Below are 5,935 nucleotides of genomic sequence, written 5' to 3' on the forward strand. Positions count from 1 at the left end.
TTGGAGCGCTTCCTTTTTTTGGAAGCAGAGGCTATAGCTTTTCCTCTATCCGACATCCTGAAAAAAATATGATAGAATATATAAAACATTTAGCATGTAACAAAGAAGGCATGTTCAGGAGACAAATATCAAAGAGCAATCATGATGTTGCACTGAATACGTAAAAGGGAACAAGTAAGCATAAGTGAATGAACCAAGACTGTAATCTTCATTAAAGGCAACATCTCATATTCAAAAGGCAATAATATCATCATATTTTTGAAAGAATTGTTAAAGAGGGTTAAAAGTGAGTGGAAGTAAAACGGTTAAAGAAATTAGTAAGTTAGAAAAGTGGATTAGCGATACGATGATATATAGGCTCAATTGAACGAGAAGTTGCGGTTCATGTTCACAATGATTGTGCGAATCCGGGAAGTCAAAAAGGAAACAGAAATTTGCCCAAAACTGAAATAAAGATCAAAATGAAACTAATATCCTTGAAAATCGGGCAGCATTCCGGCTTAAAATTGGGCGTTCCTGGATAGCAAAATAGCACAATTAGCACAAAAAAATAACATCAATCATGCACAGCAGCAAACAGATATTATCTGGCAACACATATTGCATGGAATATCAACCCAAAACCAACACACCGAACCCAAGGAAGCAAGCAGCAGATATGCACATACGGAGCAATTATCAGGCCTAGAATCCTCTATCCAGCCCTAGCTACCTAACAGCAATTATATCTAGCTATCCTAACATACAAAATTTGAATTTAGCTAACTAACATGCAATTCCAGGAACTAACGTAAATGAACAAATAAAAAGGAAAAAAAAAAGAAAAAGAAATAACAGAAATGGAGCAGGAACCTGGGAGCCGGGAAAAACTGAGAATGGAAAGGGGGACGACGATAAGGCAGGGGCAGCAGAGACAGGAACTGGCACCGCCGTGAACGGTGGCGGTGAGGACGGCTGGCGCGGTGGTTTGGCCGGAGGGATGAGAAACTGAGGGGAGGAGGGAGGGTGATGGTGAGAGAGGAGAAGGATAGGAGGATGTGCAGGAAGAACAGAGAGGGGGGAAGCCGCCGGCAGTGATGACGGGGTGGCGGCGGAGGGAAGGGTGAGATGGGTGAGAGGAGTGAGAGGGAGAGAGAGAGAACGGGTGGTGGTGAGAGGGAAAGGGAATTGATGGCCAAGGACGGTGACGGAGGTAGGTCTTGCGGCGGCGACCGGCGCTGCTGCTGCGACGGCAGTTGGGGGAGAGAAGAAGAAGAAGAGGGTGGAGGTTGGGGAAAGGGTTGCGCGACTGCGCAGTGTGCTTCGCGAGCTAGGGTTATCCCTATTTTTGAATCGGCGCGCGCGCGCACCTTGCGCGTCCGCGTCCATTGAGAGGACGTGGACCCTATGCGTGCGCGTACAACGCGCTCAAGCGGGGATGAGCAAAATAGAAAAGGACGCGTGCGCGTACCGTGCGCGCACGCGTGCATGGAGTTGGGCTAGGGGCTTAGAGTTGGCCCAACTCAGGCCTAACTCTCTGGAGACTGGCCTGGGAGTCGCGCACCAGACCTGCGCGCATGCGGCATGTACGCGTCCGCGCGCATTGGGGGAAAGGGAGATTCATGCGTGAGCGTGCAGTGCGCGCTAACGTGGGGTGGCATATTAGGCAGGGGCGCGTGCGCGTACGGTGCGCGCACGCGTACATGAGATTGCGCCTGAGGCTTAGAATGGGCTTGAGGCACGCCCGACTCTCGGGTTCGTGGCCTAGATTGGTGGCAACACGCAGGGACGCGCGCGCGGTAAATGCGCGTCCGCGTACATTGACGAATTGTGAAATGGCGCGCCGGCGCGATGCATGCGCTCGCGCAGATCGGGTTGGGCCTGGGGCCTAAAGCTAGCCCAGAAATGGCTTAACTCTCTGGGGTTTGGCTCAATCATTTGCAGCAGCAAATCGGCGCGGACGCGGCAGGTGCGCGTCCGCGCGAACTTCCATGTTCTAATAGTCGGCGCGCCCGCACGTAGTGCGCGTCTGCGTGGGTCAGGTTGGGCTCAAGGCACAATGTTTGCCCAAGAGAGGCCCAACTCTCGGGAGTGTGGCTCGTGGTGCATGCGCACCAGGACGCGTACGCGTACGTTGTGCGCGCGCGTCCATGCCCTCTTCTTTCTCTCGTTTTTTTTTTTTTTTTTTTCAGAAAAAACTTGCTGGTTGCTCCCCTTAGTGTTCACAACTCTTATTCACTCAACCATCATACAATTCACAAAAATGCAATTTTTGGTATTATTCATCTACTACTAAACACAACATGCATGTGACTAAGCTAACAATTAAGTTGTACAAACAAATTTGTGTGAAACATCTACCTACAATGGTAACTCAAATCACTTATTATACAAAACCAAAAGAGAATGGAAAGAGGTTACCATGGTGGGGTGTCTCCCACCTAGCACTTTTAGTTTAAGTCCTTAACTTGGACATTTGAGGGGCTCATTGTCATGGTGGCTTATGTTTGTGCTCATCCTTGAATCTCCAAGGATCTTTGCCTCTCAATTGGTTTTCACCAAGCTTGGGCAAAGTTCAACCCAAGATATGAGTCCCCATAGTTGGTCTTCATATAGCGAACCGGGATCCCATATCTTATCTTCACACCCATCTTCGATTTGATCTTCATACTTTTTCTTTCCGGGTGGTTGACATATAGAATTCTCTTTAACATACCAAACCTTCTGTTGAGACCCATGCAATGTGATATTCTTCCAATCATCGTTCCTATGCCTTGAAATTTTGACCTTAATGAGCCTACTTCCTAACTTGCAACCACTACACAACTTATTCTTGCTTTTAATTCCACAAAGAGCTCTAAGTTGTCCATCCGTTTCAATCAAACCATATTCAAGCGAGAAAGTGAAGCTTATGGATAAGAATTTTACCCACTTGAATGTTGTGTTGGATGGTGACTCGGGAAGGGAGACCTCCCCACACTTAGACAATGCAAGGTCTACTTCCTTGTGCTCTCCTTTAGTTGTTTCCACTAATTGGATTATGTCAATCCTAGTCCATAAGTCCTAGCTTTCCACTAATTGGATTAATGAAGGCTAGAGTTAATGGCTATCAACTAGTATAAAAATAATGTAGGTTGTGTTTGGGTTTGTTTTTTTCAAGGTGATTCTAAGAAAAGAAATGAAAGATGTTTCGATGATATTATCTAAAATTACTAAAAAGGTAAATGAAAGTTTAAGATTAATATACCATTTCTTAATATAAAAAAATTAAAATAAGTATAACTAAAATCTTATGTCTTATTATTATTTTAACATAATTCTCAGGTAAAAAACAAAAAATATACTTTTACCAAAAATAGATTTAGAGTAAAGCTCAATCCATATTAAATGAGTTAACAAAATATAACATGTTAAATATATTCATTCAAGACCATCTTAATGGCATTTAAGAAGACCAAATTAAATAATCTCTTACAACAATTTAAAGAGAAAAAACAAGTACTCTAATGAAACAAATAATTATTAAATATTTGAAAATACGATAAAAAATAAGATAAATGGTAAAAGTTTTTTCTATCAGCAAATGATTTGATAAGATATTTTGTGAAAATATTTTAATAACTATTAGAAAATCAATCTCTAGATCTTTTATTATTTTAAAAAATTGGCATCTACAAAAAGATTTGCAAAAAAATTTCCTTACCGCAAAATTATTAAATTTTAAGAAATATCTAAATCTTTTATTCATATTTGTAAACAATTACATCAAAATACGATTTTGAAATTAAAGTATTTTTAAAAATATATATTTAACAATTGGATAATTTTATTATATTTTAAAATATTTTAAAGATATTTTTTTCGTTAATAAATTTAAAAAGTACTTTTGTAAATAATTTAATCATTTAAAGTTATTTTCTGTCAATTTATTCGCTGAGAAAAAAACAAATAACAATTAAATTTTCCAAAATTTTGTACGTGATATCCGGCGTTAGTCCAACACGTATGTGGTTGAAGGGACAGCATTGGCCGCTAGTATAAAAATACAACGTTTTCTAAGGATTTGATCATGGATATAAATGGTTTGAGTTCTGATCATTTTTTTACCTTTCTTTTTCTTTTTTCTATTTCTGTTATTGATGGTACTAATAAAGAGGGTTTGAGAAAGGAAAATTTTTTTTTAAAAAAAAGGAAGATTTTTGAGTTTAATTGGGATTTCCATGTCTTTTGGGGTACTTCCGAAATACCAGTGGAGTTCAATGAATTTAATTGTTGAATTACACGCTTGAAAGAAATGTTTAACAATTGAGAGCTATTGATCATTAAAGCATGTGGTTGCGTTTTATCCTTAATTATATCTGATTTGTTTCTTATTATGTATTACAAACAACTGTAGTGTTATAAATGAAAAAAAAATTGATGCCGATAAAGATAAGAATAATTGATATTTTCAAGGAATAAAATTCTAGAGTTGCTTATAACTCATTGGTACTTATGATGATGAATGGATATTTATTTTAACTAACAGATGTTTTTATGTTATTAACTTGTTTTTGGAAATAATAAAAATATTTCTCATATTATAAAAAAATGTTTAAAAATAAAAGATATTTTATAATTACATTAATCATAAATTTAAACTATAATAATCAATTTTATTTAGTAGTTAATTCACTCAAATAAATGTTAGAATTTAAATTTCGTATTGTACATACAATAATCTATATATTTGTCACATTAAAAAATACGATAAAATTTTTTTAATTACATCAAAATGTAAAATAACTTTTATTTATTGAATAGATATTTAAAATAAAATATTCAAAAAAAAAACATTTAGAGAATTCGAATTGAGCCCTCAATATATTTTTATTTATCAGGACCAGTATAATTCTTCAACAAATTAAATAAAGTATAATTTAAATAAAACATATTATTGTATGGCAACATATTCTAGATTTGTTTATTTTATACTTTAAAAAAAAAGTGATTTTACAGATTTTGTTTTTTCTAATACTTGTTTTGATTAGTTTATTTTAGTGGAAAAATATTTTTTTAAAATATTACACATTAACATATTTGAATACATACATCTCTTAAAAAGTATTTTATTAAAAATTATTTATTTTTTTAGAAGCCAACACATATTATTTTTAGAAAAATAGAAGCAAAAAAAATTATTTTCTTGATCAAAATATTATTATTATTATTATTATTATTATTATTATTATACTTTTATATATTCTTTTCAAAAGTTAATATTCAATCATCATTATTATTCAATTCTTTGATACGAATTTGTATTAAGTATAGAGAGAATTAAAGATAATCATAGAGAATATAAGATAAATTTCTAGAATTAGGACTTATTCTATATTATTATATCATACTCCTATTTATAGTATAATTTTTTAATTAGACTAGTCCAATACTAATAGTATCATCCTAATTAATTCTATATATATACACTTATACTTTGAGCCTCTCTAATACTTAATTTTAGTTTAGTTTTATTTTAAATCCCATAAAATATCATATAAATATTTATGAGATTATTTATCATAAAAATGAATTTATTACTTAATGTAAGATGTGTTATTTCAATATTTGATTTTATTTTAATTTTAATTTTAAATTATTTTAAATAATTTTAATTATTTTGTAAAAATTTAACTAAAATAAAAAAATTATAAAATTAAGAATTATATAATATATTTAAAAAATATTACATACTTAATGTGAGACTTTTTTTTTTATTTGAATGGAGAAAAAATTAAAATTTTGTAAATAATTAAAAAAAAACTTACGTCAAATTGATTTGAATCTATTTTCTACCAAATTAATAAAAAGATAATAAAAATAAAATAAAAAATACATAATACAACTGAGTACATCTTATTTATTTAAGTATATTTTAATTGAATCTTTCTCACAACATTATAATATCAACGTTATA

Source organism: Arachis hypogaea, chromosome 17, assembly GCF_003086295.3.
Source record: "Arachis hypogaea cultivar Tifrunner chromosome 17, arahy.Tifrunner.gnm2.J5K5, whole genome shotgun sequence".
Classification (NCBI taxonomy): domain Eukaryota; kingdom Viridiplantae; phylum Streptophyta; class Magnoliopsida; order Fabales; family Fabaceae; genus Arachis; species Arachis hypogaea.